The sequence below is a fragment of the Schistocerca piceifrons genome, chromosome X (assembly GCF_021461385.2).
Source record: "Schistocerca piceifrons isolate TAMUIC-IGC-003096 chromosome X, iqSchPice1.1, whole genome shotgun sequence".
Taxonomy (NCBI): Eukaryota; Metazoa; Arthropoda; class Insecta; order Orthoptera; family Acrididae; genus Schistocerca; species Schistocerca piceifrons.
The window spans coordinates 630,661,418-630,677,139 of record NC_060149.1 but is presented as its reverse complement, the minus strand read 5'-3'; positions in this window follow the sequence as shown (position 1 = coordinate 630,677,139).

Sequence of the window (15,722 nt, the reverse complement as noted above, 5' to 3'; positions counted from 1 at the left end):
ACAACACTTAGCGATTTTTTTGTGGGCACACAGTACCCACTTACCTCTTGGTAAAGCGTGGTATGGAAAATTCCTTGGCATTGCTAGGGTTAAAGTGAATGTCAGTATCATTCGTATAGCGCGGATACGAAAGGTTACATTCCTCCTTTGCTAATGACCTCGGTGTCGATAGGACTTCAACTCCATAATTCCTCCCATCCTGAACTATTTATGTCTGTGTACTGCAATATGAAGTAACGTTGACTTTAAAGGAGATGAATGACAATAGCACCACTATATGTATAGCTTTGTGATACTTGTATGCTTATTTTCCTAAAACGTATTCAACAACCAGAGATGTATTCGGTCGTATTAGTGTCTGTGAGAGAATGAAAAATCTGAAGTGCAATGCACGCTTTTGTGAAATACGGTACTAGTCTATTTCATCTTCAGCCACATACCCGTTTCCGTAGCCGATATCGCTAACTCCGCGGCACTCGACTCAGAGGTAGACGATTAGAATTCTACTGAATGTATAGATTTTCACCGCCAATATTTAGCTGATCACGGAGCTGAGGTGTTGGGCTCAGGTAACTCATCATCAGACTTTATGCAAGTGTCCTATATTAAATTCCAAACCTATTCACAATGTTTCACGAAGCGAGAGCGTATGACCACTTCCGTTGGACGGAGACGTCAAGCGAGGGTGATCTCTAGTGTTGCTCGATGAGAGTAGGCTATGTCGGCATTGCGATCTCTGTTTTCTTTAATGACAACAATACATTCACAACACTACACAGTACAATCACTCACCGCCATACAAACACTTAACTGTTCATGACAGTTCAAAATGCTAGAAATTTTCACCAAACACCCCTTTTCCTGAGTATGGGACAATTGTGACTGAAGTAACGTACATCTCTTTCAACGCATTTCGTGCTATAATCAAAACGTTTTAAATAATTTATATTTATAAAACGATTTCAGCTTTTGTAGGAATACTTCGTCTAAATTAGACTTAAAACTATATCGAAAATAGATTAACGTTCGACAATAAATAAATAATCAATCCCCTGAATATAGCAGATGATTCGAAAAATGTATAGTTGAGACACAGAAGAAATTACACTACTGGCCATTAAAACTGCCACACCACGAATATGACGTGCTACAGACGCGAAATTTAACCGACAGGAAGAAGATGCTGTGATATACAAATGATCAGCTTTTCAGAGCATTCACACAAGGTTGGCGCCGGTGGCGACACCTACAACGTGCTGACATGAGGAAAGTTTCCAACCGATTTCTCATACACAAACAGCAGTTGACCGGCGTTGCCTGGTGAAACGTTGTTGTGATGCCTTGTGTAAGGAGTAGAAATGCGTACCATCACGTTTTCGACTTTGATAAATGTCGGATTGTAGCCTATCGCGATTACGGTTTATTGTATCGCGACATTGCTGCTCGCTTTGGTCGAGATCCAATGACTGTTAGCAGAATAGGGAGTCGGTGGGTTCAGGAGGGTAATACGGAACGCCGTTCTGGATCCCAACGGCCTCGTATCACTAGCAGTCGAGATCACAGGCATCTTATCCGCGTGGCTGTAACGGATCGTGCAGCCACGTCTCGATCCCTGAGTCAACAAATGGGGACGTTTGCAAGACAACAACCATCTGCACGAACAGTTCGACGACGTTTGCAGCAGCATGGACTATCAGCTCGGAGACCATGGCTGCGGTTATCCTTGACGCTGCATCACAGACAGGAGCGCCTGCGATGGTGTACTCAACGACGAACCTAGGTGCACGAATGGCAAAAGTCATTTTTTCGGATGAATCCAGCTTCTGTTTACAGCATCATGATGGTCGCATCCATGTTTGGCGACATCGCGGTGAACGCACATTGGAAGCGTGTATTCGTCATCGCCATACTGGCGTATCACCCGGCATGATGGTATGAGGTGTCCATTGGTTACACGCCTCGGTCACCTCTTGTTCGCATTGACGGCACTTTGAACAGTGGACGTTACATTTCAGATGTGTTACGAACCGAGGCTCTACCCTTCATTCGATTCCTGCGAAATCTCACATTTCATCAGGATAATGCACGACCGCATGTTGCAGGTCCTGTACGGGCCTTTCTGGATACAGAAAATGTTCGACTGCTGCCCTGGCCTGCACCTTCTCCAGATCTCTCACCAATTGAAGACGTCTGGTTAATGGTGGCCGTGCAACTGGCTCGTCACAATACGCCAGTCACTACTCTTGATGAATTGTGGTATCGTGTTGAAGCTGCATGGGCAGCTGTAGCTGTACACGCCATCCAAGCTCTGTTTGACTCAATGCCCAGACATATCAAGGTTGTTATTACGGCCAGAGGTGGCTGTTCTGGGTACTGATTTCTCAGGATCTATGCAGCCAAATTGCGTGAAAATGTAATCACATGTCAGTTCTAGTATAAAATATTTGTCCAATGAATACCCGTTTATCGTATGCATTTGTTCTTGGTGTAGCAGTTTTAATGGTCAGTAGTGTATTATCGATTTACATAAGAGGGAATTTCGATACAAAAATTGTAGTTGAATATTATTGTTCATTTCCCTCTGCAGGTACTGTTATTTGAATGAAGTATTGCTCTACATTTCCCGAGAAATGACTTAACAGATATGTGAAGTATTTAGTTACATTATTACGTAAATGTACCCCAAAGCACTTTTCAGTCTGTGGTTGTCTCATATACTACGTTCCATTGTGTGTAATGCTCACGTTCCCTTTCTGAAACTATTGAAAGCTGTATCTGTTTACCGTCCTTGAGTGAGGTGAAGTACAGGTTAACTCAGTTTTGGGAACAGCGAGAACTAATTCCCGCGGGACGATTCTTATATATCCAGAATTTAACATTAACTCTTCAGTGGATTAAACCTTGCTTTTTACGTCCAGTGCTCCTATCTGATGTGCTAACCACGTGAGACGCTCCAACCGCCCCCACAGGGTTTGTTCTATCAGCTCCCCCTTCCTACCCTCCGAACTTCATACAGGTTCACCTGAATACTCTTCTGGGTCAGAGCTGTTGAAAGAAATGGTGTCACAGATAAACGGCTTCTCCACAGCTTAAAAAAATTAAATTTTCGCATTTTAGTAGAGAGATACTTGATCAACTTAATCAGTGACGCTCGGTCACGACTTTTTCCTGGATATATCTTCCTCATTTAATTCTCCGCTGCTCCCGTACATCACTTCCGACGATATCGGGAGGATTAACCGCTGCCCGTTTTCTTCCGCATCCCTGTTCTCTCCGTGCTAGTGCTTTAACAAGTAAACATTAAATCCTAACTTTATTTTTTCTGCATGTTTACATCTCTCCAATCTCTTCACGACACAGGTCAAAGACTTCCATTTGGAAATCTGAATATATTCGACAACAAGTCTCGTGAGTCTGTGGATTCCACTAGTTGTTCATCTGCCACGTAATCACATTTTGCGAGGAATAAGTATTTTCTGTGTAGATAGTGTGAGGTAGCGATATAGATGGTTTTCGTACACCGATTACAAGCAACTCAATACAGGGCAATTCAGTGATGATGTTACAAACTTTCGAGAATGATGGATAAGGATAAATGTACCAGTTTGAGGTAAGATATCGTGATCCAGAACTTACCTAGTCGAAAATTATAAACACAAATTTTCCTGTTACCTCTGATAGGGGAATATATGCACCGGTACCGTTGTTGCTAAGATTGTAGGGTAGGCAACTTTCTGAGGTGTTACCAAGGACCAGAAACAAAAGTTTTGTAAACATGGGCTCTAAAATATATACCTTAAGAGCTTCGGGCCAATGTTCAGTAGAAATGGTATGTTTCACAGATGAACAAGCGCTAAGGTATGTACATTAGAGCTTATATTTGATGGAGATTTTTATCTTGTTTTGGTCCATATTACCAACTCCAAATATATGAAAACCAAAGAACTTCAAGTAAAAGAGATGTATGCTACAATATCGAAGATGAACGAGTGCTCCTAGCTCCTAAGTTATGCATTTTGAAGTCTATGTTTACTAGAATTTTTTTCTTGTTACTGTCAAGATTACCACCTCTGGACGATGCCTATCCTACAGTCTTAGCAGCAACGGTACGGTACACGTATTCTACTGTCAGAGGTATCAGAAGGATCTTAACTTATGATTTTCGACTCAGTCGTTTCTGGACCATGGTCCCTTAACTCCAATCCATACATTTACCCTGCTCCATCATTCCCGAAAGTTTGTGACATCTTCACAGAATTGCCTTCTGTAGCAAGTTGGAAACAATGCCTGAAATCAATTCCGGTAATAGTAGTGCAGTTTTGAGAGTTCAACCGCAAGGAGACCCGTTGTCCTCTTGTTTCAACAAAACAGCCCCTTTCCCTAGCATAATATAAAGACCCTTGTATAAACTAACCTCTCACTAGGTCTCTTATTTTGTTTATATAGGATTTAAGTAATGACCCATAACTGTCATTTTAAGTACCATAATTTATTACCTAAGATGTCCACTGAGTAATGCACTTACGCTCTGGTTTACACAGGTCAAATGTTTTTAGACTGTTGTGCTACCTATAGTCCACTATACATTTAATATTAATGATCATAATTTATTACCCAAAAATTGTGCCTAACCTTCCCTTCCCCTTTCGTCATCCGCAGCTCGTGGTCGTGTGGTAGCGTTCTCGCTTCCCACGCTCGGGTTCGCGTGTTCGATTCCCGGCGGGGTCAGGAATTTTCTCTGCCTCGTGATGACTGGGTGTTGTGTGATGTCCTTAGGTTAGTTAGGTTTAAGTATTTCTAAGTTCTAGGGGACTGATGTCCTCAGATGTTAAGTCCCATAGTGCTCAGAGCCATTTGAACCATTTTTGAACCAAATTTGGGTACTGCATGATTTGATCACCTGGTTTAATGGAGACCCCCAGTGAGTCCCCTTCCATACTCCGTCAGGTGCTGATAATGCTGTCTCAACGACTGCTCACTGGATTGAGTCGCGCATCTGCCAAACTAACGAGGCAAATTTGCAGAGTATGTCATAGCGGCTCGCCCATCAACTGACTGAGAACTGATGCAACTGGCTGGTAATTTAATAAAAATGTGTAACCTCTGTGTAGATATACAGTGAAACATACGTACAGAAAACAACTAAGGACATTTCTAATCCATGCTATGAAGAATCGCTGCTGTACTGGGATTCAAAGGTGGAACAATACGCTATTGATCAGTTATCATAACGGTTCAACTCATCAGTTTATTCACAATCTAATCAAAAGTATCCACGCACCCCATGTAATGCCAAACTGATTACCAGATGTCACGAAATGTGAACATGACAATATAAAATGATTTGAGCATTACTGTGCTGCCAGTAAAACAAAGTAACTGCAGAATATTAGTCCAGAAGAGCTTGGTGACTTCGAACACTGTCTAGGTACTGTATATCACCTGAGTAACAAATTCGTCACAGATATTTCAAGCCTGTTAAAAGTGCCGAAGTCGACTGTTTTGATATGATAGTGAAAAGGAAATGCAAAGGGACAATCACAGCTGAACCAAGACCAGGTAGACTTCCTGTGCTGAGGAAAAGGGAACATCGGGGGTTGTGGACAGTGGTTATAAACAATCACATGACACTAGAAATCACTCATGAATTCGAATGTGCTACTAGAAGTCCACCTAATACAGTGACTGTGTGCAGGGAGTTAGTGGGCCACACATTTCTGCAGTCACAGCTAAGCGACGCTTGGAGTAATGTAAAGAGAGACGCCACTAGACAGTTTATGACTGTAAATTAGTGATTTGGAGCGATGGACAATCTATAATCTTTGGCAGCCGATTGAGGGTTTTGGGTTTTGCGAATGCCTGGAGACATTGCCGCAGTGGTAACACCGGTTCCCGTAAGATTACCGAAGTTAAGCATTGTCGGGCTGGGCTAGCACTTGGATGGGTGGCCGTTCGATCTGCCGAGCGCTGTTGGCAAGCGGGGTGCACTCAGCCCTTGTGAGGCAAACTGAGGAGCTACTGGACTGAGAAGTAGCGGCTCCGGTCGCGAAAGCTGGTAACGACGGTGAGGGCGGTGTGCTAACCACATGCCCCTCGGTATCCGCATGCAGTGACATCCCTGGGCTGAGAGGATGACACTGCAGCCGGTCGGTACCGTTGGGCCTTTCAAGGCCTGTTCGGACGGATTTTAGTTTAGTTTAGTTCCATCTCTGGAGAACATTGCCTGCTCTCATGCGTAGTGCCAGCAGTGAAGTACGGAGGAGATAACGTCTCGGCATAAGGGTGTTTTCCGTGGTTTACGTATTGTTCGCTTATTGCGCTTGAGAAGATACTAAATGCGGGAGGATATGAACACACTTTACAGCGTTATCTACTGCATACAGTAGAGGAAGATTTCTGAGGCCATGACTGTTCGTATCGGAATGACTATTCACCCTGTCTTAAAGTAGCATCTGTGAGACAATGATTTTTGATCAGTAATATTCCCGACTATGACAGGACTGCCGAGATTGTCGACGTAGACGCAGTCGAATGCCTTTGGGATGAGTTATAATGGTGGCTTCGCTTCAGACCCCAGCATCCATCATCAGTATTTCTGGTTTTGGCTGTTGTGGAAGTATGGGTTCTACATCTCGACTGTAATTAAGGCGCCGCATTGAAAGTGTCTCCAGCAGAAGTCAAGCCGTCATGAACGTGAATAGTAGACAAATCCCATATTAATTTCCACTAACAGATGTCCGAATATTTTTAATCTGCTAGTGCGTGTTGACGACCTGAATCAGTACTCATTCTTGTTCCTGTACTCACTTTAATTCTCTGCTTGAAATATTCTGACACAAGTGTTAAAGCTTCTTATTACTATATTTCTGCCATTTACCTCTTTTATTTCGATAAAAAACTTTTCGTATCCAATCAGTTATTCAGATTAATAATGAAGAAAAATTCGTCGGCTTCTGGTCAGATACGTAGATGCTTTGCTGAACTAATGTCGACGATGAATAGCGGAACATTTCTCGCCTCCTTGTAACGCGCTTCTTTGAATTCTTAACGAGACATTAATTCGCGTGTGTCCTGTCGCACCTTAATACTATCGTGATTTAGGCACACTAGCGTAATACTTGATACGCATAGTTCCGCAAAAGTACAAGTTAATATTACGCCAATTAGACAATCTAGTGGATGAATTTATTAATAAAGTTTTTGAATACTCTGGATTTATAAAATGTTTAACCAAACCTAAAACTAACTGGATTCTTATTAGAACAGTTATATTATTCCGAAACGCTCAGTGAATGTAAGGGTGGATCGTTCTGTGTAACATTTTGCACAAACATTGCACATCTTAGCTTAGTCACTATGCAAATGACTTTAAAACATCCACTACAAGACAGTGCTTGTATTAAATACCGGGTCGAGGATCAGTATAACCCTACTTATGCCTATCCTGAAAGGACAAAAGTGGAAATAGTTTCTGTTTTTATTTTGCTACTAATACTACTGATTTTATTCAGAGCGAAATAATACTAACTGTCAGTTTTGCTGTTTTAAGGTAATACTGCAAAATCTTAAAACTCAAACCACGAACTTTGGCAAAAGGCTGGCCGCGGTGGCCGAGCGGTCCTAGGCGCTTCAGTCCGGAACCGCGTGACTGTTACGGTCGCAGGTTCGAATCCTGCCTCGGGCATGGATGTGTGTGATGTCCTTAGGTTAGTTCCAGGGGACTGATGGCCTCAGATGTTAAGTCCCATAGTGCTCAGAGCCATTTGAATCGTTTTTGGCACAGGAATCATTCCAATAAACAAGTAAAACTTCTGTGTATCTTTAAACTGTGACTTAATTCAGTTACTCTTCAGAATGAAAATTACAGGAGTTTGCACTGAGGAATTAACTGACAACTATTTTTGCAAACGGAGGGCCTTTGGTTAATATTTCTATGAAGCCACTTTAGCATTTCTCGCATAAACACTTATGCTACATATTATTATTCTTTAATTAACAATATGATTTTGGAAACTGACATGGGGAAAAGGAAATTATAAGCGTTCAAGTAATACTAACACACGTTATAACGGGCCTGATTTATGTATTATTCATAACTAAATAAGAACAAATATCAGCATTATAACTGAGCCTCTCACAAATGTTCCACTGAGAAAAGAAAACTTTCGTGCCTTTTAATAGAAGAACAAATTTCTAAGCAGTGAGCAGCTAAAAGGAATCTCATGTTGAAGATACGGTCATTGCTCCCCACACGGAGTTTCATGACCACAGTATGCAAGCAAACATCACAAAGATGTTCGGGCTCACATGCGGTTCCTCTTCGTCGAAATGTCTTGTCTCAAACTCGTCTAGAGGTTGAACCGTACGTGTCGCATTACACACCCTAAATTAGACACTTGTGCCCCTTTGGTTACATTGTCTGGCTGATGGCAAGTTTGCGAAATACAAAGTTAACATAACATATAATAACAGAAATAATAATATAGTGAACTAAATTAACGCCCCATAAATGATGTAGGCCACACAGTTGTGATTTGGTTAGAATAATGTTTATTCAGAAAGCAAACTAATAGCGAATGTGGTCGTATTTAGAATTACTATTATACTCGAGCGCATATCCATTTGACACAGTTCGATCATTCACAATATCATCGCGAAATATAAGTTATCTACGCAAAAATTTGAGTTCATACAAGGCGCGTGGCTGATAACCGCTCTGAGACTAGTCCCGCGATAGCACACAACGCTAAATTTTCTAAGTCGTTTCACTTCCTAGCTGCCTTAAGATCGACCGTCCGCTTTCGCGTCTGTATCCGAACTGTACACTTTGGGGTCTCCAGCCGGTAATGCAAACACCAATCAAAACGTTGGGTTTCCAGCAATGAGAAGAAATAATAAAAATAATAGTAAACATTTCTAACATCCCTCCCCTTCATCCTAAACAGGCTATCAGAATTAGACAACAGCCAAGTCTGCAGGTATAAGAAAAAGAGGTTTCTCACTCAGCAGTAAACAAAAGCACCAGGAAGAATATCGCTTGCAATGGGGACCGAAACGTCGGCAGTCTTATATTTATTGATCTTAGGTCCACCATATTTAACACTGCTACGTCTCCTCGGCGACAAACGGCTTCTACTCGGTTTCCCTATGATATCGGTTCTCATCTGTCTCACTCGCACACTACAGCGCTTAGGCCACAATAAACAACAGACGCCTGTGAGTTTCCCCACCTCGTGGTGAATCTGTGCCCTTTGTGGCACACGGCCCTGGACGACCGGGTTCGTTTTACAATTCATGTAGGCTGACTCTTCCGGCCATGTATTTAAATGACAGCGAAGTGCTCGTTAACTCACAAGTGGTGGCACGACTTACGGTGAGAGCAACTCCAACACAGATTTAACCTCGAAAAGAGTATTGCATTCTAGGCCATTGGATAATTCTTACAAATTAATTCTGTGAATGTTCCAAATCGATGTCTACATCCAACATTGTGCCAAGCTCTTTACTGCCAAAATTAGCTGCTTGTTGTGCACATCAGCCTTTGACTGCACTGCACTATTGTCCCGCTAAAACTAACTGGCAGTCCTTTTACGAATTGCATGCCAAGGAAAGAAGAAGAGTCCAAACTAAAAGATGTGCTATATTCCATACTTTTGTAGTTGAAGACCACGTTCAGAAATTTAGTACATTATTGCCTCAGGAAGACCTCAGTTATTTACAGACGTATTGACAAACAATTTGATGTACAACATTGATTTACTAAATCAAATGTTTCAACTTATACTGCAAATTATCGATAGTTAATAATTGCTTTCACAATCAAGGCATATGAAATATAATCGATATTAAACTACTATGCGATTAAACATAACCTAATAAACAAAAAGTAGGAACAAGATTTTAAACATGGCTGAAACAGCAGCTGTTGAAATTCTTCACGGTAAATGATGACAGCCAAAACAGTTGCAGGATAAAGATTTATTAAAATTCTTAACCACGGTTTCGGTATATCTAAATATACCTTACGGCAGTTCATAGGCAAAGTACTGATGCTAAGCTGTGTTCGCATCGATCCTCTGTCCATAATTACGGTATATAAATGGAGATGATGTTTTAACTACTGTCCGCAGCTCGTGGTCGTGCGGTAGCGTTCTCGCTTCCCACGCCCGGGTTCCCGGGTTCGATTCCCGGCGGGGTCAGGGATTTTCTCTGCCTCGTGATGACTGGGTGTTGTGTGATGTCCTTAGGTTAGTTAGGTTTAAGTAGTTTTAAGTTCTACGGGACTGATGACCATAGATGTTAAGTCCCATAATGCTCAGAGCCATTTGAACCATTTTTAACTACTGACGACGTCTTTGGCACAATTGTTTTATGAATCTCCATTGCAGGATGTGATTTTAGTGTGTTTTACTTCTGATGAAGGTATATTTAGATATATCGAAACCGTGGTCAAGAATTTTAATAAATCTTTATCCTGCAACAGTTTTGGCTGTCATGATTTACCGTGAAAAAAAGTACTAATATTACATTACATCGTGACAATCAATAATTTAATCTGACTAATGTATGGTGTTCTAAAACACGGAGTAGTAGTTTTTAAACTTACCATTAGTGGAATTTTACAAATAGTATATGGTGCATGTGCAATAAAGAGAAATTTTAGAAAGTATCCTAAAATATTCTAAAAATGCGTCTCTCAGTAAGATACACCACAGCTCCAAACAATAATATATGAACTCAAAGTGCAGTTTCAGCACTGAAATTTGTAAGGTTCATGTGACGACGGATATTTAAAAATCAGAAACAGAAATGGCTAAATGTTAACAAACATTATTTTCTGATTGCTGTATTTAAGTTATATCACTTACAATTGACCAATGTAATTTCTGAGGTGGGTGCCTTCCCGCTTTTTTGACCTTTATGTGTCTCTTGATTAAAACTGAATTAGGTTAATACTTGGCTCTGGCTCTGAGCACTATGGGACTCAACTGCTGTGGTCATCAGTCCCCTAGAACTTAGAACTACTTAAACCTAACTAACCTAAGGACATCACACACATCCATGCCCGAGGCAGAATTCGAACCTGCGACCGTAGCAGTCGCACGGTTCCGGACTGCGCGCCTAGAACCGCGAGACCACCGCGGCCGGCAGGTTAATACTTGTTTCATTGTTCATGAATGCGACATGGAACGGGTCTACTTAACAAACTGCATAGTTATTGCCTCTTCCATATATGGCCATGCCTTTTCTAATAGGCGTCTCTGATCTCTCGATACCACCATATGCACTCCCCATCTTGGCACCAACTAATTCACATAAAATTTGTGCCAGTTTATGTGACCTTGTGGCGTCCCACATCTTTTGACCAAGCATCCTACTACTGCCAGTTGATGACAAGTTTGTATCTGTGACCCCGTGTCTCAAATCTTTGTTCTCTCTGTGCAAGTCGACAGTCGCCTTCTCTGCACTCATTTGTGTCCCAGGCACCAAGATCATGAACCAATTCCAGTATTACACTCTGCTATGCTTTTCGACCAGTTAAATGAAAAGTGGACCAACGAGGTTGTGCAAGATTCCTAGGCCGACACAACAATTCAATGCGAGGTTACGTTAGAAACATGCATGAGAATCATGGATGCATGTAGCTAAAGAGTGTAATGGTCGGACAAGTCTAGTAGAGCAGGCTTTTATCTAGCATCGATTTTCAAAAGGCTTATGATAACAACCCAGTTGTCCGTGTGTACTGTGGTAACCGGGAACAGTTTCTTAGAAGTCTTCAGCATTGTAAGTTCATAGCTTGATTCTTCTGTTTCTGTCTAGAATTTTATATCTAGTTTCGTCTTCTTCTCCATAACACTAGTCTTCCACGGAGTTTTGCTGCCGTAGCTATTCAGTTGGCGTTCCCCTCCACCCTTTTTCTCTCAACAACTTTTATGCGGTCGGCCCATCTTTCAGAGCATCGAATTACAAACACTTAGAATTACATTGGTTTGGCTTCTTATTTTTACCGCCACAAGAAATCGCTTTGCTGCAACTGCGTTATTGTCTGAGACATTAAAGCGCATGCACTCTAACTGCAGATAGGCGCAGCTGTCGATGGGAGTACAAAGAGGAAGCGACGAAGCAGCAGCAGTCTTCTTCCTCAAAAAGCCTCATTCCGGTTGCCAGGCGCTTCTTGTCCATGCGGACGACATGAAGGATGCTGTCCGTCAAGGCAGATGAAATGCGATCTTTTTCAGCTGGCCGTTTAGTGACAGTATGTGCGGCGGCTGGGTGTTTAGCCCGCGACAAGTTCCTGACGACTTGTTTCCTGTACTCGCCCTGGCACTCGTATTAGTTATTGTTGGCGGGACTCGGAATGCGACAATGATCGATGAAGATATTGCGATGCAGTGTGCTCTCGTGGCAATTATCGCAGCCGACCCGCTTCTTGCCCAGCCGTCTCATTCCTCTGCTTGCGTCTCCAGTCATCCTGCATTGGAAGGGAAAAATCCGGTGCCGCGAAACTGCTGGAATTAATTTTCTGTTGCTTTGAATTATTCTTTATTCCTGGGGAAAGATACGTCCTACAGTAAATCTGTCCAATTTCAAAAGGAATTATTACCTGTGTCATATACAAACGAAAATTTGTGGCTTGCTCTTGTGTTATTGTTAATACTTCCTCAAGCATATAGTTCTTTCCAGAAAGAATAGCCACTCTATAGCGGAGTCCCGACAGAGAAAACTGTGTGCAGGACTGGGACTCGAACTAAAACCCTTGCCTTTCGAGGGCACTATGTTTTAATCTGCCAGGAAATTAGATATCACTTTTCCTTTCACGGTTTTCGAATCCGGAACAGAACCTAAAATTCTGATTCTTAAAATATTATCTTATTCAGGTATCTGACATCCGTTTTTCTGGAACATTTGCCTAGAACAGGTCAGAAAAACCGTGGCTCGAAGATATTACCCTCCAGTGAGCGCTTCCCTCTCCAATTCTACTAGAGTGGTGTCGTTATGTTCTAGCCGCAGCCCTCGGTTCGTTTGTTTATCGGCGATAGACTAGGGCAATATCTCGTCGAAGAGGCATCGCTGTTTTGTTAGTCTGCCTGCTCTAGGCGTTTTGTTCAGATTTACTCTCCTTAACACTGTGCTATCGTTCAATTTGTCATTGTGCTTAATACTGTGGCTGTCATTTTGGTTATTTTTGTGGTAATTTTTCTATTAGAGTTCTTAAGAACGTCTAAAAGAAAGAATACTGTAAAGCGCCTTTTTCAAGAGGAATTGGAGATAAGTACTTTTTTGTATATATTCCTATCAAAAAAACTTAATGTTTAGTATGTAAAAAATCAAAATAAAGATAATAATTTTGCTTGACTTTTCTGTTCGCTCCATGAAGCAATACACAGGCGTTACTCTTATGACGAACGATTCCGTTTGACGATAACTTAAGAAAAGAGGTACAAGAGTTGCCTAAAACATCGAATCTGAAAGAAAAAACTTTTACTGCATCGTATGTCGTACGCTTAAAATTAGCCAAAGCTCATAAATGTGTCGGACGGGTTACTCGTAAAATAATCTGCAATATAAATGGCAAAAAATTAGATTTCGATGATGCCGCCGTACATTCCAAAACAGCTGCTTTGCAACGTAAGACTATGAATTCATGATATGTTGCATAACACAAAAAAGAAACAGCAATTTAATTGCTAACTGTCGGTATTATTTTTTGTGTGTTGCCGAGAGTACTGATACAATAGATCATTGTGAACAACTAATTTGCTTCGCATAATAAAGGATTACTTTCCTGCACATGAAGAGTTACACGCTTTAGTTCCGATGCTCAGAACAACAGGTTTGGATATTTAAATCCAGTTAAAAATGTACTGGTAAAATTGGTGGTTTTCAAAAATGCTCTGCAATTTTTATCGATTGTGGAAAAGCTGTGGTCAGCAACGAAAATTGTTTCGTTGGTCGACTAAGCAAAGGCAGAATCGTTTAATTTGTGATTACTCATCAGGAAGCACCATGTGGGAAAAGTCAGACTGTTGTCTGCAGTGAAGGGCGTAACGAAAATTACAAAAATAATACGCTGAGAAAATCAGTCTCTATCTCATCGAAAAGTTAAATAGTTTATGGACGAAATTAACGTTGTATGCAGAGACATACTTCTTCATTCTGAAATTCGTAGGCTGCTGCAGGAAAATGTTCAACTGGTGTTATTGCGCTTAGAATATAACTTTTCTGGTTTTTTAACACCGAAGTAAAATCGAAATTTCATGATGAGCTAAATGGTTCACCTTTTTCTATCAGAATTTCCAACAGATTTTACAAATCAATTACATAATTTAAATTTATGTTTTCAAGGGAAGGAACACATTATTTGTTGTATGTTTACTGATACTAATGGGTTCTGGAGTAAATTTACGTTGTTTAAATTAAATTTACGCATGAAAAATGGTGTTATTTCCCGAGTTGCTTTGAACTGGAATAGGAACACACGAAAGTAAAATTTTCAACATTTATTTCCATTATTGTTGTAGTCTCCAACGAGTATTTTTTCTTCATAGAGCCGGATATAATTTCGTTTCATAATCAAATGAAAACAAGTCTTCTTCAAGAAGAAGGTTTCAGGTTACAAAATTACACATTCGTGCTATCCAGAAGAGAAACAGATGCCGAATTTTTTTTAATTATGCCACAAATCACGGATTTTAAATAAAATCATTTTTCAGATAAACACAGATTTGTGAAAATACATTTTCTTTAATGAAGTGTGTTAAATCTGGTCAACGTAATGAAGTGTCGATGGAGTCGATTCAGTTACGCTACAAAGCAAATTGAAATCGAATTGCAGAACTTGTCAAGACCAAAATTAAGTCTAACCTAAGCATTTAATTATCTCTTTAATGTAAGTACAAGACTTTGAGACCATTGACTAAATAAAGATCAGCATTTTAGAAGTGTATGTCTTTTGGCGTTTGCGTTTAGGGATTTGGCATTATAGAGCTTACGATCCACGATGATTGATAGTCTTCCAGCATGACCGTGTCGGACCAGTGACGTCACCGCACCAGTCGAGCTGGAGGGGAATAGCTCGCGAGTCACGCTTTGCCAGGCTCGGTCTAGCATACAACAGTGAAAAATAAAAAAAAAAGAATACCACTGTGAAACAGCGGTCAACTGTTTAAGAAGGTTTACTTAGATGTTGCTATTGTTTTTGTCGTGCTCTTCAGCCTGAAGACTGTTTGATGCAGCCTCTCTGTGGAGCTGCATGTGATTGGGAAACACAACTGCTGGAGTTTCACTTTGCTTTCAGCCATTTGCAGTATCAGCATAGCCAGGCTATGTTAGTTAATGTTTCAAAGCCAGAACAATCACCCAGACTGTAGAGCTGAATGTACTGAAAAGGATGTTGTCCCTCTGCGGGAATCAAAGTTTTCTCTGACCTCTGCAGACCCCCCCCCCCCCCATTGTGGTTGTATTTACGGCACAGCTAACTGTGTCGTTGTGGCACACAAGCCACTCCATCTCAGCAAGGGTTATGTTTCATGGGAGGATTCACATGTTATACGAAGTCAATGTCTCCATAGATATGCAGTCCTGTGATTATAATCATATTTTACGTAATTTGTTTTCAAATGTTACACAGAATTACTTTGACCATAGACAGAGGATGCTAACGGCCTTGTCGCAGTGGTAAAACTGATTCCCGTCAGAAGCGCTGTGGGGCTGGGCTACCA